The sequence below is a fragment of the Emydura macquarii genome, unplaced genomic scaffold (assembly GCF_026122565.2).
Source record: "Emydura macquarii macquarii isolate MOO-44397 ecotype Brisbane River unplaced genomic scaffold, CSIRO-AGI_Emac_v2 contig_691, whole genome shotgun sequence".
Lineage (NCBI taxonomy): Eukaryota > Metazoa > Chordata > Testudines > Chelidae > Emydura > Emydura macquarii.
In genome coordinates this window covers 2531065-2558864 of record NW_027130828.1, presented here as the reverse complement: position 1 = coordinate 2558864, position 27800 = coordinate 2531065, and the positions used below count along the sequence as shown (strand labels likewise).

The 27800-nt window shown below is 44.6% G+C and overlaps 2 pseudogenes; both read left to right on the top strand.

Moving 5' to 3' along the window:
* Positions 1 to 104: 104 nt before the first annotated feature.
* On the top strand, positions 105 to 8911 carry LOC137148953 (uncharacterized; annotated as a pseudogene).
* Positions 8912 to 11088: 2177 nt separating this feature from the next.
* LOC137148952 (kinesin-like protein KIF14) lies at positions 11089 to 27429 on the top strand (annotated as a pseudogene).
* The last annotated feature ends 371 nt before the right edge of the window (positions 27430 to 27800 follow it).

Genomic DNA, 27800 nt, shown 5'->3' with positions numbered 1-27800 from the left:
GTTTGCCAGCCCGCCGGGCAGGTCCCCCCACCCCGCCCCGCCCCGCCCCGCTGTAACGTTCGCGTGTCCAGGCAGCCCCGCGAGGAAGCGGCCGGGCCCGGCGAAGCACGCGAAGGGCCGGCAGAAGCAAACCTCGCAGGAGCAGCACCCCATGGAGGTGTCATGGGGTAACCCGGCCTGTCTGCGCCCACGCCTGGCTCTGGGAACTGTGCTCGCCCGCGGAGGGAGCCGCGGCCTGTTTAAGCAGCCGTACATACATCTGTCTGACACCGTGAACGTCAAATGCCCTCGGGGGGGATCCACTCCAACGAGCTGCGGACCTAGCGTGATTTGCAGAAATCCGTCTGTGAATACTTTCACAGAAGTGCCTTTGAGAAAATCTCTGTCCGTTCATGAACAACGAGCGGGGGCTAGAAGGAAGCAAAGGTGACTCACGGAATACACGATTCATCACGAGTTACTTCTGAGCTCTGCAAACAACAAAAACCCACCCCACCAACTAGGAGTCATCATAAGACATGTTCTCAAGAAACGTTGTCCAATGTGATGAATCCTAGAAGATTAGGGTTGGAAGGGACCTCAGGAGGTCCAGTCCAACCCCCTGCTCAAAGCAGGACCCACCTCAGCTAAATCATCCCAGCCTGAGCTTTGTCAAGATGGGCCTTACAAACCTAAAGATGGAGATTCCACCACCTCCCTGTATGCCTGACTATAGGTGTGGTATGCTACAGGCTTAGGCCCTGAACTCATGAACACTTACATATACATATGCATATGCTTAGCTTCACTACTGTGAGTAGTCTCATTAAAATCAATGGGATTATTCATGGTAGTAAAATGAAATACATGCAGAAGTGCTGGCAAGTTTGGGACCTAACTTGCTGAAGTTGCAAGCCTTACCACAGAACTTGGTCCTATAGAGCTGGGAGCAGGGTCAAGTGTGAAAGACTGTAGGTCATCTCTGGAGCTCTATGGAACCAGTGCATTCTCCTCTAAGTGGCTGGAGAGCCCCTCCTACTGCCGAAGCAATTTTCACAGGTTTCAGAGTGAGAGATATAGCCCATAGTAAAGAGTTAGTCACCACCATGTAAGGTCTTTGACAGTGACGGAACCAAATTAAAGGGACAAAAAGAGGGTGATTCTGGAGGTATACCAGCAAGGAAAGTTGTTTTAAAAGACAAGGTAGCCCAATGGTCACAAATCATGGCTGTGCACCTTTAATCTGCTTTATATGAATATAACTCCAAAAAGTATTTTGTTCGCACTGTTTTTTGTCTCATCCTGCTATCCACTGCTTTTCATCATCATCTCATCCTGTCTTTCATACTGGAGCTCTAGCCTCAGCAGCCATCATTTGCTATTCCCAAGGTGTGGAGGAAATCAACTGTATCTGCATCAAGTTTGATAATTTAAGAATGGGATTATATGATGGGGTTGCCTGCAATAGCAGAGGACTGGACTAGATGATTTAAGAGGTCCCTTCCACCCCTTTGTCCTAGTTTCCTATGTGTAAGAAAAGGAGAAGGGATCTAATCAGTTAAAAAATCCTTATCGGTGTTAAAAATACAGGAAAAGCCCCAGGTAAAATCGAGAGAAAGCTGAAACTGTAACAGGAAACAAGTGATCAAAGGGAGCTATGGAGCTTTTTCTAGAGATAGTCCAACCTCTAAAATGAGACCAAATATCACAGGCACATAAAAACCACTGAGTAAAGTAAACTTGATTAACTGTTAGACCCTGATCCTGCAAAAATGTGCATACACCCTGTGAATAGTCTAATTGAAGTCAAAGTAACTACTTAGTGCATAAAGTTAAGCGAGTCTTTGCAAAATCAGGGCTTAAGACATCCAGGAAATTAACTCTATTAGGGTGATTACTCATCTGATGCTGCTTTAACCAATCACCAGCTGTTGAATTTCTGATACTGTTGTGGGTTTTGGAGAGAGCAGCTGGGGTTATTAATCCACCTGGAACACATCAAGCAAAAGAGCCTCCAGAGGCCTTTTGAAGAGGAAAGAGGGTAGAGCAGCTTGTGAGACTATAGGGGTGGATAAAATACTATTGCCACCTGTTTAATTTACATAGTTGCTGTCTCTATGTGTTTGTCTCTACTGGAGTTGCTAGATGTTTACTAGCACTAAAAGGTAGAAAACTGGGGAGAGTTGAGGCTATTGTTTGGTGAGAAAAGCTTGGTCTTGCTTTTCCCTTATGAGTTTTGTCATCTTGTTCTAATTTTTTTAATTCAATTAATTTCTGTGTAAGTGCTTGGGAGAAATGTTTCCTGGCAATGAAAACTGACTAGAGGACTTAAAGAAAATGTCCACAATGTTCCTGTCCTACACAACATAGTTTCTCAACCTGTGGTACATGTATCCTTGGGGGGTATGCAAGACCCAGGCAGGGGGTACATGGCAAAAAACCCAGTGAAGGGAGGCAGGCAGCAGCCGCCGGCTTCCCGCCTGGCCCCACCTCCTAGCTGGGAGGTAGACAGCAGTCCTCCCAGGTGGGAGCCTGGCAGCAGCCTCCTGTGCCTTGCCAGCTGGGCTCACAGCTGGGTGGCTGCCACCCATGCTCTGGCTCTGAGCTGAGAGAGAGCCTCCCACGCTCTAGCTACCTGCCACCTGCCCACATTCCCGGGTCCCAGCCTGCATGGAAGCCTCCTCTGCCCCAGCTCGGAGTAGGTGGCAGTCGCCCACCTCCCAGGTTGGCAGCCAGATAGCAGCTGCCTGCAACTTGCCCAGGTGGCAGCTCCCCTCACTGGCTCAAAGCCCAGTGCCCGGAAAGCCAGGCAGAGAGCCCAGCAGCTTGCCCAGTCCTGGAGCTGGGCTCTACCCACAGGTTTACTTGTCAATGTCACTGCTCTAGCTGTGCAGTAAAATTGACAGCTATGACAGCCCCAGATTTTACTAGTATAAAAATCTTAAGAGGGGCCCACACAGTGTGATTTGCCCCAGGCCCGCACCCCCCTAGGGATGGCCATGAGGAGCACTGCTATCCACTCTGGTGGGCTGCTAGAGCCTGTTCAGACCTCACAAGTTCCTGCTTGTGTGAGGAGAACACCAAGTGACTCTGCCATCAGGCCATAGTGATTGGCTGGTGTTAACCTTTGCTCCTATCCGGAGGAAGGAGGGGAGAAACATCAGGGGGTTTTGTGATCTGCTACAGCCATGCAGCATTGTAGAACTCAGAACTCTCCTGCTTTATGAGAAATACAGTCATCCAGAAGTAAAGGGGAAGAAGATTGTATTTCTCAGAGTGGAAAATTGAGTGTTGGGTACTTATTAAAATTTTCAGAAGTTTGGGGTACTTGCTACTTAAAAGGTTGAGAAACACTATTACACAAGATATGAACTAGTATGGGTAGCTGGATATTTCTGCCCTATTGAGCTAATTTTAGCTCTATTTGTGAAACTAAATAGTCTAGTTTGTCAAAACTCCCTTGAGAGAAAGTCTTTCTCTAGATTGAGGAAAGTATCATTGGCTAATAGATTAATGTGACTTTAGAAGGTGTTTCTTTTCAGTAATGTTCCTAAGCTTGTTTGTCCAACTGACTGTTGGTCTGCTGCCTTGAGGCCGCTATTGCTAGGTGGGAATTGCTAGCTGTTACACAATATTCAGTCAGGAAAGTAATGGGATGGACTTGGCAGTGGTAGCTGTACCTGCAATTAACACTTGGAGGACGTGTGCCACAAAGCACCAAACCTCACATATTACTCTAAAGCCTGTACATTTTCTATTCTATGCTCTCACTAAAGAACAAAAACAAATTAAAACTATTAAGAATTCATGAGTGTGGCCTATACAGGCCAAACGTTGTGTGTTTGCCAGTGTAATGCTGGATTAAGTGTCTTGACCTCTACATCCGCAGCAAATGCCCTCTCGTACCTCCCAAGGGTTGTGGTTTTTGCTTTAATGGTTGTTGGCTTTTTTCCTCCCTCCCACTAATGTCTGTCTTGCACAATCAGGCTGAGCTAAGCGCTCTTTGTTTTGCTTTTAACACTATTCCTCTTCTTTCAACGGTACTTGGTGTACTTACCAAAGAGATGGCCTTTAAGTTAGAAGGTGATTTAGAGCTCTTGGTACTGTGTTAAATGTTTAAATATTAATCTTCATCTAAATGCAGCTGTGCATGTGAGGATATTAACATTTAATGAGGCACTTTATGTTGTCTCTTCCAGGGTGTACACCTGTTCAAAGTAGCAGCAGCATAGTTTCTGCCGAGCAGTGAAGAGAAAAGTGTGTCCTTTAGAGTTCACAAATGGGGTGTTACGCCTCTTGAAATGGGAGAGAATTGCCACTTTCTAGTACTTAGGACTGACCCTCCTGTATTTTCCTGGAATTTGGAGAGGGAAGGCGGTTTGAGGCCACCTTCCAGAAAGATGAGAGCTGGGGAAAAAATCATATAATGTGACCTTGATCTGACTTTCCTAGAAAACTAAATCCATTCCATAAGCCTTGGATCAGTTATCTGTCTATAACCCACTATAATATATTTGCTTAAAAGAAAACAATTACTCCATGTTTTTGAGGGGGAAAGCTTGTGGGATGTGTGAACTGACATAGTGAGGCCTGTAACAAGCACAACTAAATCATTAATGCCTAGTGAGATGTCTAAATCAAGATGATGATTTACTAGAATTGTTTCATGGGATGAGTTTATTTACAAACCTAAAGTGGTGAGTGACAGTTCCTTTTGGCAGGAAATTAAGTATAAATCTTGCATGTTAGTCCAGGCCATTGCTGAAGTTTGCTTACTTGGAGTATGTCTCGAGGAAAGTCTTCTAACAAATGGCCTTGGGCTTGACTGTGGCATGCAGAGTGCAGGCCTATAATTGGATGAACAGACTTTTAGTGAGTGGGTCTGAATAACCCAAGTATTTCCTCCAGCAATGGACTTTGAGCACCTACTGACTGACCTTCTAGTCCTATAGGAATTCAACTTCTAATGTGAAGCTGGAGTTAAGAACAAATCATTGGTTCCCCAAGAAATCTATTAAAGGTGGCAAAGGGACCAGAGAAAGGAAGCAGAGGAATGCATTAGTCCATGTTCTAAAGCTACAGGCACACTTGAACCCTAGGGGATACGAATGCTGGTATTGTTCTAATCTGAAACTCTGGGTCTGGATGATCTGAACTATGTAGTGGGTGTGTGGGTGTTTTAAAAACAAAAAATGTAGTTTGCCTCACGTGCGAGATCAGGAAATGCAGAAGCTCGATTCTAGTCAAGATTTTGCAAAAACTGCTTCTTCACCCCTATTCAGTAGTCTGTTAAACCTACAAATAAACTTGTTGGGTTTTTTTGTTTTTGTTTTGTTTAAGTATCTATCTGTCTATCATATGGGGTTGCCGGGGTTGCGGATAACTTTCTAATATGCTGTGACTCTTCCTCTTGCAGAACAGAATTGGGAAAAATGAGCAGTACAGCAGCTTTTTCTCAACTGAAGTCTAAAGGAAGCCAAGTTCTTTTTCCAGTGAAACTTCATTCTACTCTAGGTGCTCAAGCTCCAGAACACAATAGTATCCAAGTATTTACAAATGCTGAAATAAGCAGCTTTGGTTAGAATCCTGAAGATACGATGCCTTTTACACCAGAAGCCAGCCAGACATCTTATGGACTCCCACTGAATAGTACTCAAATCACAGACAGCCTAAAAATGAATGCAACATCTGAACAAAGCTTGCATGTCTTTAATGTCTCTCCTATTTCTCTTGAAAAGAATGATAGAGCATCAACACATCTTTTAGATGAAAATGTGCAGCCAAGAATGGAGTGAATGAATAAAGCTGTCTCTCAAACTCTGCTGTTTCCTCCACTGAAAAGGAAAGTATTTATAGACTGGACAGAACAAAGCCAACAGGAGAAAACAGTTTCTATTAAAATGCCTGTTGCAAAGAAGTGCACCCGCCAAACCGGTATGTCTGATGATCCTTCTCTAATGATGAAACCAGGGACCAGCAAACACTAAGGTGTTCTCCTGGCCAGATGTGTACTTTGGAAAATGGGCCCAAGGTGGCAAAGAGCAGGTTACCCCTCTCTGTCAAATTATTTTGGTCACTCTCCTTTCAACAGTGACAAGATAACTGAAATGTTAGGCAGCAAAACTGCAAAGTCACAAAAATATTCTTATGCCGCTAGAAAGGAAGTTGTTGAGAACACTGCAAATGTACAAAGCCCTGTGCACCATCATAAAACTGTTACGGATACCAGTTGCTCATGTATGGCTCACCATGATGAGAACCTGAAAATAGAGTTGTGGGGACGTCCAGTGAAAGCCAAGTGGTTCCATCTTCTGGCAATGTGATGCCAACATCTGATGGTTCTTCAGAGTATGGATCTCTCCTGTGAAAACAGGGGGCGCCATGTCAGTGTGAAAGAACAGCTGAGGACCTCTTCCAAAGGAGGCTCTTCTGGAGAGAAGAGTGTCATCGCTTTGGCAGTGAAGGACAGGCTGCTAACCCAAAGGTAACTTTCTAACAGGGCAGTGATCTAACGCATAAGAGCAAAAAGTGATGTATGAGTTCCAGCAAACAGCTAGAATTGCCCTTTCCTGTGCCTTTGCGCCATCTCCTTTCCCAGCCTGTCCAATGTCCAGCTTGTTGGTTCAGCTCCCAGATAAAAATTGAACAGCAGAACTTGAAACCACCTCAAACTTTGAATAAACAGGGACCTAGTTATTGGCTCAGCTGTGCTTGTAAACTGCTCCTGTTGAAGCCAGCACCACTGATGGCATAATCAGGCTTCAGATGTGCTACTAATAATAGAATCATAGAAGACTAGGGTTGGAAGGGATCTCAGGAAGTCATCTAGTCCAACCCCCTGCTCGAAGCAGAACTAACCCCAATCACTGTCCTCCTTCCATTATCTTCTCTTGGTCTCCTTAAACTGAGAGATGGAAATTGTAATCTACTGCTACTGAGTCCTAAATGTTAAACTCTAAGTCTGCATTTACTCTTAAGTGCATACGGGCTCAAATAACATATTCCAGATCTGGATTTTGAATGCCAGAGATGCCTAGACCTGGAGTTTTGGTTCAGCTCATTGTGAAGTCAGTTTCAGAATCTGGCTTAGATTTCAAATGCCTCTAAATTTTGAGGGGCAGTTGAATATTTAGAATGTGTATCCAACACCTGACAGGCAAGCCTGGGTAGCAGTGTACTCTGCTTGGAAACAGACTTAAAACTTTTTCTGATGACCTCTATGGACGCTGGAACGAGGAGCAGCCTGGATTCTATTCCTTGTGCTGTATACTTGAACTAGACCAGTCACTGTGCTGTCTATGTGTACTGAATAAAGGCATGTAGCAGTTATGTTTAGAGCTGTCTGACTCAACCTGATGCCAGACTAGGGGTATGTCTTCAGATTGATTTATCTGGCTCAATTGAGCGGAAGTGAAGACCCGCTCAATGGATCCAGAAGTTGATTCAATAAAACCACCTCCAAAAAAAGTGTAGCACTGTGTTGATGGGTACACATTTCCCGTCGGCGCAGCATAATGGAGACGGCGTGCAGAAGAGAATTTACAAAGTCGACATAAGTTACGCAAGCTACTCTTAGTATCTTGTGTAACTCCCGTTGACTGCTGCCAAATTTCCCCGTAAGTATAGACCAGGCCTAGGTGGGTCCTATTAGCTCCAACTCAAGAATACAAAACTGAGTATTTCACTGAGGCAGAGAGAGCTGGGAGCAGGAACAAAGTGGTAGGAAACAGCTAAGCCCAAGATGAAATTTGGGTTGAGAATATTAATTGTCGCATGACAGTAAAGGCAGAGCCCAAGAGGATGGTACACTGGAACCATATCCAGTGTAGGCCTGCTGTTCTAGGAGCAGGGTGGGCACTTCACCTGATTAAACACAATTATGTTGCAGTGTGATAGGCGATGCAGAGTTTAGCACTGACTATTGCATTTAAAACCCAGCAGATTTAAACAAGCAGTGGAGGTTCCAACTGTGGCAACTTAAACTAGTTGTGTCTCAAAATAAAATTTCTCTTTTCTGACTTCACAGGGAGCAGCAAGTTGGAACAAAATGTGTTCTGTCCCTTTCTGGAAAAGAAATATTGATACATCATCCTCACACAAACAGGCAGCTGACTTTCTCCTATGACTATTGTTCTGGGTTTCAAAATCCAGGGGATAAGGCATATGCCAATCAAGAAGTAGTGTACTGTCTGTTGGCCCAGCCACTCCTAGACAAAGTCTTTGAAGGTTACAGTGCTTGCCCCTTTGCTTATGGAGAAACTGGATCTGGGAAATCTTACATGTAAGAACTCTACTATAAATGTTGTAACTGCTATCTCTGAGGCTGGAAACAAATTCAATTCAGTCACTTGATCAGTTTCTGCCACTTGGTAATCCTGCTGTAGAGAGGTTTAATTCTCAAAACCTTAAGTGGTGAAACTCCTATAACTCAACAGAAGAGTAAAAAATTGGTGTTTTTAGAATGAAGCAAAATCACAAGTTAATCTCTTGTAAACACAAAGGTAGCAATGGTCATAAATAACGAACAACTTTCTAAACTATATTGTGTAACCTAACTTTATTTTATAGAATAGTGAGAAAGGAGTTTGTGTGCTATCTAATAAGGATGTCACATCTGTTTCCTGTCTAAATAAAGTGAAACATGATGGCTTTTTCTCATCTGTGTGGAGGGTTTGTGACTTGGCCAACTGAAATCATTTTGCCATGTTAAGGATTATGAGCAAAACCAACTGTCCTTTTCTGACCTGGGTTTTCAGTACATCTAAACATGGGTCTCTTCAACAGAATGACAGGCTATGCTGATGAGGTGGCCATAATTCCACGATTTTGCAAGGAAATATTCTGGAAAGTAAATCTGTTTCAACAAGAGGAAGCAACATGTTTAATATTTTGTAGTAATAAAGTCCCCAGTCTCTCTGTTAGAGGTTGCTAAAAATTAGCTAGAGCACCTTATGGGATTGCCTCACTGTCCATCAATCTGGATGAAAAGCTATCACTCCTATAAAACTTTTTGGTATCTGCTTCTCCCTACAGAGGCTTGGGTGGAGACCAAATATATCAGAAAGCAGAGCTCTGTGCATTATGCCAGCTTTAATCCTTCTATAAAAAGCCTTCCTGTAACACTGTAAATATGCACAGGGCTATACGGCAGTAGGGCCTTGCGACACAGATAATGCAACTTTGAGATGGCCAGTTATGTAAAATGATGCCCTGTGTTGAAGGATAAAATGAATATTTCTCTCCATAGCTGTGAGATGGGGTTTTGGATTCCTTTCCCATGCCCGCCATAGTACTTGACAGTGCATTCTTCTCCCTTAGTCCAGCAGAGCTGAGTTTTTGATGGTGAAACTGCACCAACTTCTGGACATCAGTAACCGCACTAGAGCCCCATAGCACAAGCCTGAGCCAGTTAACCCAGACTCATTGTTTGTGTGTATTTGGGGGGAGTGAAGACTTAATGAGAGATATTCTGCCCACTGTTATCTGTGCTGTTTACTGCATTTAAGTCAATGGATGGCTCACAGGTATAACTTAACACAATTGTCCCTTAGTATTTAACTTTCATTTAAATGATCTAAAATGAGAACCCTCCCAAATCTAAATTCCTTCAGACTTTCCTCTTGGCGATGGGAAGGTGTCTGGAGCCTTGGATGCAGACCTGCCCCCACAATCTTGATTCCAGCCTGGAACTGGTGTTGGATCTGACAAGAACTGAGCTTCCATAACTGCTGCCACTCAGAGTTGAAGTCTGAGCAGAAGTGCGGAGGAGGCCTTATTTGAGCTGTAGCCTCTGTCTAATCTGGCTCTAAACAGGGCCTTCAATGCTCATCTCTGGATCTAAAGCTGTGGCTCTTCCCCTGGATGCTCAGACTAGTAAGCAGTTTGGTTGTGTCCAGTAAGGATATAGAAGAGATGCCTTGCTCTCCCACCATGGAATTGATAGTTGGGTGCATCAGCAGATGCTCCAATAACATGGGACGCACAGCTTCTCCAAAGAGCTTTGTAGGTGGTAGGCTCCATCTTAGCAGCCTTCAGGGCGCTGGGTATCCTGCGGAGTGTTATCACAAGCTGAATGTCCTGGCGGAGAGAACAGTCATTGTTCCAAGTGAAAAGCAATGTGTCTAATGGCTTAACAAGTGCCTTTCAGCTAAGCCATCCTGAACAACTGACACTTGGTATTAACAGCAGGCTGTCCACTGAATTAGAGCTGCTTAGCCCAGAGGCTTAGAGCTCTGGACACAAAGATGGGCCTAATTATAGGGGCTCCAGACAAGTATCTGCACGAGACCAAACTCCCTGATATTGATATACTAAAACAGTAAACATCATATTTGACAACTATTCAGGATTTAAGCAGAGGCTGCATTAATTTCAAGAGACTAGTATCAATGGGATTCTAATCTCTCCAGCCCCAGATGAAAAACTGGGTTGGTTTAGCCCAGTGCTGTGCACGCCATGTAGCTGCACTGCACTGAGCTAGTTTCGTATTTATCTTACTGATTCCGTTGTTACGTTTCTACTCTTAGAATTAACTTTCAAGTTAATTCGTTCCAAGTAAAATTGCTAAATATGTAGCACTTACATTGTGTTTTATATCTTCAAAGCACTGTGTGAACATAGTTAAGAATTATCCCTACAAGAGAAGAATAATCTTTGATTACAGATAGGGAAACTGAGACATACGGGTGGTGTGATCTGACCAAGACCCTGCAACTAGTTGGTGTTACCCTGAGGACTAAACTCAGGAGTTCTGGACCCAAATTCTCTGGCTTAATCCATAAACAATTGTTTCTCATGCTGCAAGAAGACACTTCTGAAACAGCGGGATCCACAATAGTTCTGGAGTACGTGACTGGCACAAAGCAGATAACGCAACCCCCTGGCCCGCAAGTTGTGTAGTGTTCTGACTGACTGTGTGCAGACAGCCTGGTAGAACTGGCTTCTAAAAATCAAAATGAAACTCCTGTACTTTCCCACTCATGAGATGTGAAGGAAGTGACTTGCAGTTTAGGAGCTGGAAAACTAGAAATCCTAAGTGTTGCTAGCTCTGGAAGGGAATGTCTCATCATCTGAACTTTGAGAAATAGGCCGCCATTGTTTCAAGGCAGCATGACTGTTATGGGGGATGAGTAAAGCAAGCCTCGTATTTGAGACACTGGAACAACCTAACTGCTGTCTGCATCTCCTAACTGCTCCTTTAGTTAACATTCACTTCCAAAGACCATGTAAGTCTGGGCACCCCATGCTTGCACAGCTAAGGGCTTTGTTAGGAAGCTGGTAAAATCATGAGGGCTGCATCTCATTCTGGCCTCCTTTTCTAATACAGATCTGTTGGGTCCCTGTGGCCTGGCTGTCTGATTCAAGATGGAGGGCTGCCTAGGGGGAGCTGTAGTCTCTACAGGCTATGCCTCCATATTTCCAGATGAGGGTGCCCACGCTGTGGGACTCCATCTGCACTTTAACACATCGGTGTGAATTGCTCTTTCCTCTCATTCAGCTAATTTCCCAGCCCAGGCTGGTACCTGGTAGTGAAAGGAGAATATCCTACTGCCAGCTGCTCTCTTTTTATTCTAACACAGTTGTTTTTCTCTTCTCTTGATAAAGTTAAAATAAATAGTCTCTGGGGTGAATTAGAGGCGTCAAAATTGGATTGGCATCCAAACTGTGGAGCAGTTGGTGGTTGGGAGTCTGGGGAAAAAGAAACAGCAGGTTTTAGCTAGAGGGGACAACAGTTTTATTTCCCTCATGGTCCTTGACAACTAAGCAGATGTCCTACAATTATTATTTTACCTTCTAGTAATATAGTGCCTCTCTTCTATCCTCCCAGGTATGTGGTTGGCTCTTTTGCAGATGTGCAGGTAAGTCTGCCCTAGTTCAAAGCTCTGTGAATGCATCACTAGCTCCATCTACTGCTGGCTTCTTTCCTGTATCTTTACTCACTGGAATCTACACTAGCTATTTCTGCTTCTCTCCAATCTCCTTTATGGCTGAAAATAAGTGTCTGTCTGTTGTGTATGGACACAAAATATCCCATGGCCTCCTTCCTAAGACCAGGTGCTTGCCTGGTGTCCTTAACCAGAATTTCTTTTCCTCCTCCTGTTGTTGTGTGGTAAACTCTGGGCCGGCTGCCTTTTACCTCTGAGGTGCTGGGTTCTATTGGTGTTGCACGGTACAGTGGGATCCCCTTGTATGGAAGGCTATACAGAAATGCAAAATATTAAAAGCTTAGTTATCTTCAGTGCAGGGAAATATATGGAGGGGTGGGGGGTGTTGTGCCTAATGGCAACACCCAAGATCAGGTCCCCTTTACACTAGGTGCTGTACAGATGTAAGACAGTACCTGCCTCGAAGCACTTACAACCTAACTACTACAAAGCAGATGAAGTGATTTTGGGGGTTCGGGGGAGGTGAAGGGGGACAGGCATAAAGTGAACTGATTGGTTCAAGGCTACACACTGGTCCATGGCAGATTTGAGAATAGAACCTACAACTCCAGACTGGACCATGCTATTTCTTAGTGATATGGGAACAATTTCCCCATGTGGGGGGATGGGGAAGGAGGGGCAGATCAGCATATGTAGGCAAAACTTTAGGGTTACACTCCTAAGATGGAGGCGTGGTCCTATAGTACTTCCTAAGGCCAATGAGTAAGTCTAATCACAGGAGAGAACCACTAGAAATTATACTTCACTTTATAATGCCAAATGCTGTACAAATACTGACTTGGATTGCGAGACTGACCTCGGGCCTTCAGTACAGTGTGAACGGGCATCCATGTACAATGACATTCAGCTGCTCCACTACAATGCTTTCTTTATAATGGGTGAACTAGGTAAAGAGGGGACGGCTTCTGGTGCTTCTGGGTCGGAAGCGCTGGGTAGCAGTGTGTGTCTGTCCCATGAAAGTAAGCCCGATCCCTTGCCAGTGACTTGCTTACTGTAGGGGGGGGATGCGTAATCATAATTTAGGATTTCCGTTTGTCGATTGCATTGCCGTGTTTTCTCTGATAACTTGGTGACTCTGTCAGCTCTCATCGCTGCCTATGGGGAAAGCGTGCCAAGTAAAACGAAAGTGAGTTAAGATCCCGGGGTCCTAAATGTAAAAATGCTCTGTTCTATTGCTGATAAACAGATGGCAAAAGGTCCTTCAATCTGAATAAGCCCTTTCATAAAGATTTGTCTGCAAAGAGGGATTTCAATAAAACCAAAACCGTGGTTGAACCTGTCTGCCCACCTGACAATTTGAAAGGCTGTAGAGCATGTCTGTGGCATTAACTTTAAGAAGAATCTACTGTATCTGAATCATGGGTCGCATCAATGTTTAATCTTTGAGTTGTTGCTTATCTTTCAGTAACGACTGAGGCAGGTTATAGGGTAACAAGACATGAGCACTTAAGAAGTATCTGCAATATTGCTGCTGCTGTGATCTAGCCTGACTGTGTTTTGCTTGATGGTTCTTCCTGTGCAAATCCATCAGCAGGAAATATGGCACTGCATAGTGTCCTGCAAGATGTGTGGTGCCACTGTCCTCTGTGTACACTCACTCCTGCAATCTCTGCTAGCATGTGGGATGCTGTGTGGGGAGGTACTCTGGGTGCTGGACATATTCCAGGAGTTGGTCTCAAGAAGTAGTATTTACCAAACGGGGAACTGAAAGTGCAAATTTTGGAGCTTGCTTTGTCCTGGAGAATCTGCCAAATGCCTGCTGATGTATCTAACTTGCTGAATAATTTTGGCTCCTGTCATTTTAGCAAACACTCCGTTCCCTGTGGGCAAGTGGAAATGTTCCCATTTAATGTTCTTGTTCATCTCCTGTGGTTTGACACATACTTTGTCTGCTTCTGTTTTTCTCTACAGTTCCTAAGGAGTGAACTTCTTCTCCTGGCTCTTCTATGGATGATGCCATTAGCTGTCATGACTTGCAGCTTTGTCTAGTCTTTCTTTCAAGGCTTCTAAAACACTTCATGTGGCATGCATTGCTGGCTCTGTTATTCCATAAGAGTAACTTACGCCATCAGGAGATGCCCTCTTCCAGCAACCTCAGTGCACTTGTTTGATGGATGAACTCGCCCCTTTAAATCTAATAGCAATGCACTTAACATTTTTCCTCTGCATGTATAGGGGGTTCTTGTCTCTCTAGCTCACTCTCCTAAACTGTATGCACTGTTGTAGCTGTGTCAGTCCCAGGATATTAGAGAGACAAGGGTGGACCAAGATGATCCACTAAAAAATATTACTTCTCCTAGTCTGTTTTTTTTATGGCATATTCAAGGCCTAACGAAATGGACATGCTTGATCTAATCTGCTGTCTCGACTTCCGCTCTTGATTTTTGAGCTGGCTGGTCCACAGTTTGTGTGTCTCCTCCCAATCCCATTGCTTATGTTCTAATGTCCACAAAGCTGTCTTCTGTGTGCTGGAGATGGATATTTGTTATGTGGCCCAAAGAGCAGAGGTCCTCCAGTTGTTCCTAGCTAACATCAGAGAGAGAGAGCCCTACTCAGCTGAGCTGCTGGATAGAACTATAAAATAGACTCGAAAATGTTCTGCCAAGGCAGCCTCAATGTACTGCAGTGTAAACAATGCCCTAGATTCATTGTCCACTTATCCCATCGACAGTGATTGCAAATAAGCTTTGAGACTTCATTTCTTGGAAGAACGAGATTCACTAATGAAGTGTGTTTCCAGGTCAACTATCTTCAAAGCCTTTAAGAAAAAAACCTAAGCCATGCCTCTGTTGTTTCCCCTCTTCTTGGTTGTTTCCACAGTCCATCTGATTGATTTCCATGGTCAGATAAGAGAATCAATTAACCTGCTCCATGCTGAGAATGACATCCTCTGCTAAGTGGAATAAAATTACCCTTTTCTCCAGTCAGGCTGAGGAGGGGGTGAGGAGGGGAGGGTAAAACTGCTGATTCTTGGAATAGACAAGCTGATAAAAAAAAAATTCTGCTTTCTACAGATTTTGAAGTCTGAGCTCTTCTCTTCAAAGAACTACATCTGGCACTGCCATCCAAAACAGCTCAGATTTTCAGTGCACATTAAGAGTTGGCTGAATCCTGAATGCAGAGGGAAAAAATCCCAGGTGAGCAGGAAGAGACGCAGCTTAGGGTCTGACTGTCCTTGTCTGGTGCAGCTGCTCTCCAGATTTGCTGCTAACGTGTGGAGTAAGACTTCTTGGATAGCCTCAGCCTGGAATTTGTAATGGGTATTTGATAAGGCAAAGAAATAAGTGGCTCCCCTTATCCTATAACACTTGATTGCTTTGGTGGGTATCTTGGACTGCTGCTTAGACTACTTTTTTTTTTTTAATGAATCCACTATTCTGGAGGGTTGGTGGGAGGAAAGAGCAGGGCACTTCAGAACTAACGGTTAATGTGTCCTGATACGAGCCCTCCATCAGCAAAGCCTGCAGTCTGTAAGCTGCTATGGCCAGGCAAACTTTAAACACCACCACATGATAGCTCAGACCTTAGTCTTGTTCCTTGGAGCTGGAGTTCTGTTTATACAGGTTCCCTCCTCTGCAGTGTCTCAATGGCTTCCCATAGTGCGTTAAGTGAAGTGACTAATATCTGTGTGTGGCTCACTCCTTCTCTTGTCTTCTCCCTACTGGCAGAACTATGTGTGCAGTGTGGGGACTTGCTAATATAAATTGTCTGTCTCTGTCTCTCTCTGACCTGCCTTCTCAGATTTAAAGAAGTGCACCTTGCTATTTAAAGCAGAAGGCAGGGAGGCTAGTAATGGCCCTTAGCTTTTGAGGGAGGTTATTCCACAATATGGGATCAGCCCCTAAAAAGTTCTGTCTCTTGCACAGACTAGCTTTACCCTCATGCTACACTGCTCCCCTGGGTCTGTGGAGCAAAGTGCTGACCACTGAGCGTGGTGGGGAGTAGCCAGGGAGGGACTGTGAGCGTCCACACTGATCCTGCTAACTGTAACTTCTTCCATTCTAGACCTGGCTGGAACTTGGAAACATGCAGCAAGCCACAGCAGCTACTAGTATGACTGAGAGACGCTCCCACTCTCACTCTGTGTTCATCCTGGTCATGACTCAGGCTAAGGCAAGTGGTCCCATTCCCTCCAGTCTGGTGACCCATGATAGGTCCGGGACTGTTCTCAAACTGCCCCGTGAGTCTTCCTGTTCTAGGTTTTCATGCCTGCGTGATAAGATTTGGAGCTATTCAAGTGACAGAAGCAGTGCACGGACTGTACTGCCCAGGCATGTGATGACATAGCCCTACCCATTGGGATTTGAAGACTGGAGGCAGGGAAGATGCTGAATGTTCATACGCTGTGTTCTAGGGCAACAAAATCTGATCTCTTATGTGGCCTTGCAGAGGGAACACCTGGCAGGAGAAGCACATGACCACCTGGTGGTGAGCCGCATAAATTTGATGGACCACTCAGGAAGTGAGCGCTGCAATTTAGCACAAACCTATGGGTTGAGAATGAAGGTGAGGTGATGCTTCTTACTTTAGGGTGGGTGAGGGGAGAGCAGGGGAAACTGTCTAAATCCAAATGCAAAATCTTCCATTGAGTTGGCCTGATGTCTATGAAACTAGCAGGTAGCAGTTGCGACCTTGGAGGAACCATTAGATCTAGGACTGAGAGATCTGGGTTCTGTGTCTCCAAGAGGAAAGCCAATTAACTGCAACCCTGATTCCCCATCTGATACCTACCTCATAGTGCTTGGATAACTGAGATTCTTGGCTGGAAGGTGCTATAGAAGTGCAAAGTATTGATGTTAGTCTCTCCTCATTACCTTTATCTGAAAATCCCCAGTCTTGGCATCCTGCCATTGATTAGAATTTTTAACTGACTTTTCTCAGAGAAGCAGTTGTCTCTAAAGCATGATGTTCAGCTAAACCCTAAAATGTGAGCCTCCCAGGAAAACCCCACACTTAAGTAAAATGGATTATTTTAACTTTGAGAACACAGATACCCTTTGAAATATCCGACTCTCTATGGGATACCATGTTGAGAAAAGTAACCACATAAAACTGGCACATCTTACTCTGTGCCTAGTATGTCTCCTCTGTGCCATACCTGCTTACTCTAACAAATGAAGTCTCTTGCTACAGGGCTAGTGCATTTTTGGAAGACTGGGCTGGATTCTGTGTTACCACCTAGATTTGTAATGTACGTAGCAGCTTGGTTCTGGTTGCTGAATTTGGCTAAGGCTGATGTGAGACTCCAGGATGTGACTGCACCTCTAGCAATACATAAAATTGCTTCTGATTTGCAGACTGGATCTGGAAGTTATTGGGAGAGAATAAGTCTCAGGATCTAGTTCTCATTTTTTGTAACCATATAACAATGGGATGCTATAGCTGGGATGTGAAAGGGAGAAACTAAGTTAATTCAATTAACTTCTGAAGCAAAATCTCCTTCTGGCTGTTACAAAGTTGTATCTTTCCAGGAAGGTGCCAGCATCAACAAGTCCATGCTCACCCTATGGGAGATGATCTCTGCAATATCCGATATGTCCCAGTTCAAAATAAAGTGCTATCCCCCTTACAGAGATTCTGTCTGAACCTGGAATGGCAAGATATTTGGGCAAAGGAGACTGCTGCCATTCTAATACAACTTTCCCTTTAAAATCTGATTCTGGCCACGCTGATTAAACATAATAATTTTGTAACTGAAACTGAGCTATCCTGCAAGGTGACTGAGAGGGAGCAAGTATTGCTTGATTCAGATTCAGTTTTTTGAAAATTGTAGTAAGGGATTCTTCACCAAGGCTGTAATCGCTGGTCTCTTGATACTGCTCTCTAAAGCTTTGCATGCTAACTGAATTCTGTGCCTAAAAGTCTGTGTTAGAAGCCTGGCTTTTCTAAAGTGCCCAAATTATTTTAGTATCTTGTTTAATTGCTTTATAATCTGCCCGGTACTGTAGTATCTTAGTGCCTAACAGCCTTTAGAGTGAGGGGCCTAATTTTAAAGGGATGCTTTTGCATAGCTCTGGTTCAGAGTTCTGATTTAACAAGTCTTTATAGACTAGCAAAAGCATTTTCTCCAACTAGTGAATTTTACACTTCCGCCATTATATTCTCACATTGGAACCAGAAGCAAAACTGTACCATGAAATTAGACTTCTCTGGTCAAAATAAGTGAGGTACAAAAGGTAATCCTAAACTTCTAGGCTTCTTAAAGTCTTAACCACAAAGGCTATTGCAGGAACTAGTATTCCATGTGGCCGTGTCCCTTTAATCAAGCGTGGCATGGAGGATGGGTGGATTGAAAACTTAAATCTTGTTGCCATTTCCCCAGTGACTCCTGGTCACTCTGGTCATTTGTCTCCTAAATCTGCTTTGAGGCTTTTGAAGGAGAGCTGTGGTGGTAACTCGAAGACTGCCATGATAGCCACGGTCAGCCCAGCCGCTGCACACATTGAGGAAACCTTGAGCATGCTGCGCTACGGCAGTCAAGCCTGAAGCATCATTAATGGGGCCAAGATCGATGAGGGTTCCAATGCAGCGCTGATCAGAGGCATGGTGCTGAGAAGCTTCTCTGAGCAGCCACTGGGCCTGGGCGTGACGTTTACAACAGTGCAAAATGAAGGGAGGCAAATTAACATGGCAGGGCAATAAGTTGGAGGAAAACAAAGGAAATATTTGCAAAGCTGATAATTGCTATCTTGTATCTCTGCTGTATGAAGCCAAGACTGGCTGGCTGCTCTTTTTCTTGTGTTTAATATTTGCCTGTGGACTTTCTTATACTAGGGTATTGTATACCCTGACCAGGTGCACCATAGGTTTTTACTAGCCCTGGCCAAAGGTGACACACCGTCCAAAAACAATGAATTTGTTGCAATTGTGCTTTGTAGCCCTATTGTATCTACCTGCTGTGAATTCTCCAGCAAACACCTTCTCTAGCAGAATGTTCCTCAAACTAGCCAGCAACTACTGTAGAATGTCACACAGTGAATTTGTATTGGGACTGGGTGGAGAGAGATTCAGAGCGGGAGAATAAAAGTACTATGTGATTTTCTTCTATCCAAACTGTTCTAACGTCAAACCCCTCACATTCGCAATGAACTGTTAACAAGCTGCAAGCAAAAAAAATCTTTATCAGAATGGTTCAGATAATTCAAGAACATCTAGATCTAATAGTGACTGAATGTGTCCAATCTGGACAAATCAAGGCAAAAACTTAGTCAAGTAAGTTTGCCCAGAGCCCCAAACTGAAATCTCCCTCTTTCTCAGGAATGTCTCTCTTGGAGTCCCATACTGCAGAAGCTGTTATTGTTGAAAGACGAAGGCTTGAGCTATTTGAATCGGTTGTAACTAGTAGAGAGTTGACAAAGTTTTAAGTGGTGTTTTCCGTCTCCTTCAGAGCTCAAAGCGGAGATTGAGGCCTGGTCTACACTTACCTTAAAATTCAGTGGTAGTCGATGGGAGTTATGCAAGCTTCACGGAGTAGCTTGTATAACTCCCATCGACTTCTTAACTTCCGTTGTGCGCGGCGTCGTCACTGCACTGTGCCACTTGAGGGGGTGGTTTTAACAAGTTGACTTCCGGATCGATTGAGTGGGTCTTCACTGACCGCTGAGTCGATCCAGATAGATCGATCTGACGGCAGCGAATTCGCCACCATCAGTGAAGATGTACTCTGAGAAGCTGAGAGCTGCCAAGCAGGGCGGCCAAGGGATTGATGTGCTGAAATACAAAGCTAGTCTCCAAGAAATTCAACTTGCTGAACGGGAAAGAGAACTGGCAGAATCCCAAAAGCAAGAAATCTATTATCTCCCTCCACGTAAGGAACCAGTGTTTTGATGAGCCATGTGGTTCTTCTCAGTGAAATGTTACAGTGTGCTGGAAGCAAATATTTCCGAGCTGACTGTTGTGATCTTCTACAACTTAAACACGCCATTTTCTAGTGTTGCAATGTTTGTCATGGAGCTATACTCCATCACTTGTCACTCCGCTAGGACTAAGGCCTGGATTTTTGGTTTCTTGTTCGCTAATGTTGCCAATTACTTTTATACGAAAACGTGTCTGTAACATTGGTGTTGACACTGTTGAAATGATACAATAGTAAGGATGGAGACTTGTTCTAGGTCCTGGCAGGAGACGCTGGCTTTAGTGGAACAACACAAGATGGAAGAGGAGCAAGAACTGCAGGTGTGGAGCGTGAAGTGTATATCCTACATAGCCAGAATGAAGTGAGATGCTCGCAAGCAGCAGAGGCTGGTGACTGCTGTCTAAATGTGCGGCTAAAACGGATACGGGTCAGAGCCAACTTGCAGCAGCAGGAAGAGATCCTGGTGTGTAACTCACATCGTGGGAAGCACAGCGATTTCCCCATCTGCCCTCCCCACCCAGTCTCAGTGGTAGTTTTTAGGATGGGGGCGGGGAATAGTAAACTTGCTATATTCTATACAGGATCAAACTGGATGGTCTTACTGGGAAGGAGGGCACTGTGACAGAACTTCTGGTACAAAATCCCATGTCGGTAAGCATTCTAGCTGGAAAAACTGACCGCACAAAAATAGGCAAGTTGGCACAGAACTATCTTTCAAGCTCACAACAGGGGCTGCCATTCCGCTGGGCATCTGCATGGACCGAGCACAATATGCAGCTTTAAAGTCTCAACCTGCTTTTATTGTATTTGAAAACACTGGTGCCCTCTAGTGGCTAATCCAGCTTTGAGGTCTCACTGTCTGCTGAAGTTACTGCCCAGTAGCGGGGACCGTCTGAACGTTAGGAGAGGAATGCAGTTTCTGAGGGCTCTTTAAATACAAAACCCTCTAACTGTGAGCAGAGAGGGCTCGGTTCTCACCTGTTAGCAATAACGCACTAGCTGGCCATGACTAAAACGCTGCTCTAACTGCTGCCTCCTCATAGAAAGCAGGAGTGTGCTTTAAAATTGACAACCATCTGCCAAACGTGGTAACAATAAAGGAAGATCCACAGCTTTCAGAGGTGCTTCTCTATATCATCAAAGAGGGAGAAACTAGAGTGGGGAGTGAGTCTTCATCGAGACTCTGAGCATGACATCCAGCTGACAGGAGTCCTCATTTCCGAGGATCGCTGGTAGGTCCTGTTAGACTTTATACCATTTTAAACCTCCCGCAGGGGAGATCGCTAAATTTGAAACAGGATCTCTGTGCTCTAAACAGGCTTTCTAGCCATAGTTTCCCCACCAAATTTCCTCACTGAATTCCTGAATGGGGACTGTCTTCCTGACAGACGCTGGCTTCTCAGTCGCATGCCGCCTTGCTTGAGGTGGGGGTGCAGTTGTGCTGGCTGGCAGATGTGCAAACCAGACTATAGCTGGGTTCCAGTCTGAAAAGTGACAGACTCAAAGTGCTGCTTACTCAGCAAGTGCTGCTCCCTGGGTGTAGTCAGATCTACCTGGTCACAGTGACACGTCCATTCTGTTACTTTTTTCTCTGGTTTGCCTGGCAGAGCCATCACAGCTGTGAAAAGATGGATTCTCTGAACTGGGCATCAGAACAGCCTGTGGTGCTCCAGTTACAGCCAGCCAGCCCGCCCTACCGCCTTGGAGCACAATTTGAAGTTGATTGGCTGATAGTAATAAGAGTTCTGCAGGATAAATTCAGCTGAGGATGAAAGATCCCTGCTTGATACTGTGGTTCCAGGTTGAGTTTGCTGGGCTGATGAGTAGAAAAATGTCCATTTACTTGTAAATATTTGATGGAGGGACCAAGACCATGACCAGGGAATACCATAGTGCCATTTGCAGCTTTTCAGAGTAGATCAGCACTTCACCTGATGGGATCCAAAACACATCCACGTCTGTCTTCCTCTTGGGGTTGAGCTTGAAATAAGAACCACAAAACAAGCCTTATTGTATCCTCTCAAAGACTAGTGCAATTTCTCACAAGCTTAACTGTTATGCAACACTGCAGGACTCGTGATCTTACTCTGCAAAAAGCTGCACTCTGTGTCTAGTGGAAGTTAGGCCTAACTTCTGGTTTTTCTCTTCAGTTCCAGTGTCATCACCAATGTGCAAAGAGTGGTCACTTTAAGTCCTATCCCAGATGCCATGACCTTTGTGAATGGAAATCTCCTAGTGGAAGCAGTGACCCTGCACCAAGTATGGCTCCAACTCTACTGTTCAGTGTTGATAAATGCAAAGTAACACACATTGGAAAACATAATCCCAACTATATATACAAAATGATGGGCTCTAAATTAGCTGTTACCACTCAAAGATCTTTGAAGTCATCATTAATAGTTCTCTGAAAACATCTCAATGTGAAGCAGCAGTCAAAAAAGTGAACAGAATGTTAGGAATCCATAGGAAAGGGATAGATAAGACAGAAAATATAATTTCTCTAGATGAATATATCCATGGTATGCTCACACCTTGAATACTGCATGCAGTTCTGGTTGTCCCATCTTGGAAAAGATATATTAGAATTGGAAAAGGTGCAGAGCAGGTCAACAAACGATTAGGGATATGGAACAGCTGCCGTATGAGGAGAGACTAAACCGATTGGGACTGGTTATCTTAGAAAAGAGAAGACGGGAAGGGGGGATATGCTAGAGGTCTATAAAATTACGAATGGTGTGGAGAAAGTGAATGGGGACGTGTTTTACCTCTTCACATAACACAAGAACCAGGGGTTGCCTGATGAAATTAATAGGCAGCAGGTTTAAAACAAACAAAAGGAAGCGTTTCACGTGGTGCACTGTCAACCTGTGGAACTCATTTCCATAGGATGTTGTGAAGGCCAAAACTGTAACTGGGTTAAAAAGAATGAGAGAAGTTCCTGGAGGATAGGCCAATTACTGGCTATTAGCCAAGATGGTCAGGGATGCTACCCAATGCTCCGGGTGTTTCTAAACCCCCAACTGCCAGAAACTGGGATGGATCACTTGACATTGACCTGCTCTGCTTGTTCTCTATGAAGCATCTGGTACCAGTCAGTGTCAGAGACAAGATATAGGGCTAGAAGGACCATTGGTCTGACCCGCTATGGCTGTTTTTATGTTCCTGTGTGTGGTCAGTAGCTAACATCCCCTTCCCCAGGATTTTGTGTAAAGTGTGTGTATGCACGCACATGTGAGACAGATGGGGAGCTAAATTGTGGAATGACTCTTCTCAAACTATTCAAACCATAGCTGCTGTTCTTGCCCCTTATTTATGATGTTTACAAGCCTAGAAAAGAAAGGGAGCTTAGAAATATCTTCACGCTACCTAAAGGGGGTTATGTGCTGGGCAAACTCACTTTGCCAGTGGCTGCCTTGCTGTGTGTGAATCTCTACTGTAATGATCTCTCCATGGCCCTAGCTTCCCTAGGTCCCTGCTCAAGGTCAATCTTATTAAACGGGGGAAAACTCTTAAAAATCAATAACTGGTTAACCGTGAACTCTGGAACAAATGAGGCTAAATTACAATAGGAAGCTGCCCTCTTGGAGGAGCGGTTCCCTTAAACAGGCTTGTGCTGGGCCTTGTGGCTGATGCTGGGAACGTCTCCTGTAACTCTAACTCTAAGACATGGTGATAAACCCTGTGTTGTGGTATTTAAGGCCTAACTTCAGTTTGTGAAGTTAATAACGCACGCTCACTGAATACACTGAAATCAGATCCCTTTTGGTGGGAGGGTGAGGGGATGGCACTCCTTTTTCAGATCACTGCTTTGACACCTTATGACTCTCCTATTTATCCTTGTTAGGGGGACAGAGTGATTCTTGGTGGGAACCGCTACTTCAGATTCAATCACCCAATGGAGGTCAAGAATGGGCGCCGTGCCTCTTTGATGCCAGCAGGGGGAGCTGATGGGCTAAGGGACTTTGAATTTGCTAAAAATGAGATGTTGAAGCTCAGAAGCAGAGGTAACTGGCTGTGCTCTGTGACCTTCCCTAATATCTGCTTTGAGCAGAAGTATTTGATCTTCAGTCACAGGCGCTCTGGGAACTGCAGACATAGGCAGTATGTTCTGTGCATTAACTTCTCTGGCAGCCTTGGAAAATGCCCCATGTGTTCTAGGGTTAAAGCATTTTGCAAGCAATTTGAACACTTTCAGTTCTGTGTCTTTGTGCTGAGGATACTCCGCTTGCTATGTAATTACGGGATAACTCTGGGCTTCATAGAACACTGCCCATGCATAAGAATGATCATGTTATCTAATGTACCCTGCTAATTATGCTTGTACGTTAATTTGTCAGGTACGGGGAATAGGGGGAATTTCCTGCAGTTGCTGTGTGTGTGTGTGTGTGTGTGTGTGTGTAAAATAACTCAGTGATTACTGTAATATGGCACCTTTCACAAGCACTAGACTTGCTTCAAAACTATAATCTGTAATAACTGGTGTTCATTAGGACTGGTTCTGCTTTGACTGTAGATCCTAGACTGCCTCAGACAGTGCTACTCGCTCGTGGCTATTTGTGGAGGGTGAAATCAATATTTCAACATGGCAATGTTACATAACGCTCAGCTAGACATTCCACTTGTCTCCTTGCACTTTCTCTGTAGCAGAATTACTGTACATATGGCATGCATGCCCAAGTCAGGCTGAGTAAATGGAAGCTTGAATGCATGTGAAAATCAGAGAAGAGATTTGGATCTCAAAGGGAGCACAGCTGCCTGGGACATGTCAAGTACCTCTCTAGAACTTAATCCTTAAAGAACTAGACTGAAACAGTAACTATCAGACTCCTGGGAGTACATAGGAACCCTGACTTCCTCCTCTCTGCCCATCCTGCCACCTTCCCCCCCCAAAAACTGACTGTTTTTATCCTTCTGAAATGAGTGACTAAAATGTTAGTGAGCCTTGAAGTGTGCTATCCACACTGGGGAGGGATGAACTAGACTCAGTAGGTCTCTTCATCCTGTATCTTTTTTTTCTAATTTGATTGTCAAATGCTTATACCAAAACTGGACCTAACTTTTAGTTTCCCATTACTCTCCAGTTTCAAAATGGCTTCCAGTTTTTAGACAAACACTTTTGTTGCCCATAAAATCATTTTAAACTGCTAATGATATATGAGTGTGTAATACTTCACAGTGATGTAAGTGGAGCCAGTAGAGGGAGCATAAGATAATATGCATTTCAGAGCATGTTTACTCCAAGCGATGATGCACCAAATCCCACTACATGGAAGATGTTGTAGGGTAACTTTTTGTGTGGGGGTTTTTTTTTTCCTTATATTTTCACTGGATTTGACTAGATCCTATGAGAATGAACTTCCAGAGCCCTGGTGTTCTGAAGCAAACCTGCTGATCCCTCTGCAAAACTGGCATTTTTCTGGGTTCTCTTTGCATGTAGCTCTTCTCATAGGTAGAGTTTAGGTCCATCTGCAACAGTTAGTTATATATGGAAACACGAGGAAGCAGCACAAAGGAGTAAGGTAGGCACAGGTTGTGGCCACTTCTGCTTTTGCTTTTATTCTGCTTCCAGAATTGAAATGGAAGTAGGTGAAGCCAGACTACAGGTGCAGAAGGAAATGATGGAAGAGCTTCAGATGGCCAAGAAGCTGGCTCAAAACAGACTTTATGAGGATTGCATCAAACAGCTGGAAGAAGAGCTGGTAAGTTTTTCTTATGGGGGAGACGCTCTTTCAAAGCAACAGCAAGAAATTCACCCCCAGTCTCCAGCCCTTCAAACTGCAATGAGCAATGGCCCATGATGTCAGGGATGTTATGTTAATGGTCATGCACAAAGCCAGTATGTCTGAAGAATAGCATTTACCGCAGCCTACGTTTATCAAAGGGTAGGAGACTCTGAATTAAATGTGCCGGATCTAAGCCCTTTTGAACTCTAGGAAAGTCAGGCTTCAGATTTCTGAGCCCCTGAAATCAAGTAATGAGGGAGTCGCTCACACCCCCTCTTACAGCAGAGGAGTTAAAATGCCAAAGGATTTGGGTGGGAAGCCAGGCAGTAACTTATAAAGCAGATTTACAGTGTGCAGCAGGTGCCCACCCACCTGCATGAGCAGCACCATAATACTCATGTGGTAGAGAGGAAATGTCCGTTCCAGAGGCTTTACGGGGGTTGGCGTACTCAGTAGTGAGGACAAGACCAATGACTGGCAGATATTTCGGTGGGGGTGGGGGTGGTAACTGTCTGGGGGAGTAGGGATGGCTTTAATCCACACTTCTGCCTCTCTCAGGAGGAAGAAATGAACAAGAAATTCCTGAGTACAAGGAAGGCCTCTGAAGAGGCACTTGTGCAGTTGCCTGCCCTCGCTCAGGTCAGTAAGTCGAAGACGCTTCATTCTGTGATGCAGAAGAACCAGCTCTGAAGTAGTTATAAGGAACTGAGCGTCTGTCAGTGTGAGACTGTCCTTGGAGGCAGCGTAGATTCTGCTACATTACAGCAAGGCCAACGGCGTTGCTAAAAAAAGAACCCGTTAGTTTTAAAACTCTGAACCCAAAGTCACTGGTGCTTCCTTTCCCACTTGTGATGGTTGGCAGGCTTGAGTTTACAATGCCCGCGGGAGCTGTGGAATGACTATACACTGATCTAAAAGGGCACAACACATCACCATGCATCTTCCTTCTCCTTTTAGCATCCTCCTTCCTCATCTTCTCCATTACTAGTGATTCCTGCCTGGATACCCCATTTGTCTCTTTACAGACACCTCGACACCTTCCAAGCTATCCCTTAGTTTGGAGCATCAAGACCCATTCCTAAAACCTCCCTTCTGCAGCACTGCTAGAAAACACACGTTTATAATTACATTACTTCCAAATGTTGGCCTAACTCGACTCCTGTTGAACTCCGTGGTAATCAGACTTCATTGGGACACAGTTTGGGCAATGCTGAGCGTTTCTGAAAATCCCACCCTAAAACTGCCAACGCCATGTGCTAAATGTGAGCAACTACATAATTCTGTCTCTGTAATGACGCTTGTCCTTGGATTCCCTCTTTCCCCTTCCTGGTATGGGCTCTTGTCCTGTCCATCATTTCGATTATAAACTCTCTGGGCAGAGACTCCTGACTCTGTCTGTCTGTGAGGCGTATAGCACACTCCTGCGTGGCTGATGAATAAGAACAACGTTCTTTAAATGGTTAATTCTTGATTACAAACATTAAGCTGAAATGGCTGGCCAGGCACAAGAGTGGTGGATTAGTGTTTCAAGGAGTGATGACCTGGGGAGGAGTTGGGGAATGGGGAACCCTTGTGCCCTTAGTTGGCCGTGGGGTGCTGAAAGAATTGTGGCTCATGTTTCTTGAAGGCTCAGGATACACAGCAAGTTCCTGGAGCTCCTTGAGCAGGAGAAGAAGAAGCTGGCTCATAAAATGGAGCTGCTCCAGCAGACACGTGCCATCAAAGAGCAGGAAAGGAAGATTGTGTCAATGGAGAGTCAGTTTTCATCCTCCACAAACGAACTTCAGGCTTTTCTTGTCTGGTAAACTTACTGGAATTGTTTCCATTTCCAGACCAAGCTCAGTGGGCAGCCCTCCAGCTTTATATAATGCTGCAAGAAGCCAACATCGTTAGCAAAAGCTTAAACAAGCACATGATGTTCAGTTGATAGCCCTGTTTGCTGAAGTTAGGTCTCAATCCCCCTCAAGAAATTATAAAAGGCAGAGGAGGCTAAACCTCTAAAATGAAGCAGGGTGCATGTGATCTTTCTTAATTCTGTTAGGCCTGGGTTCCACAGCTACATATTCCAATGTAGAGTGCAGCTTGAACATGCTTCCTTAAGGAACTCCAGCTTGTCCAACTCCAACAGTGTGGATAGAACGCAGTACCCTTCACCACACCAGTCGTGTAGAGCACAGCATAGAAAGAAGGGGTGTGGTAACTGTGGACAAATGTCTGAGCCAAGACCTACCCTACTTACATCCCTGTCCCGCCCCCACCTTGTGACAGAAGGCTGAAACACCTGGTCTCTCCATGTCC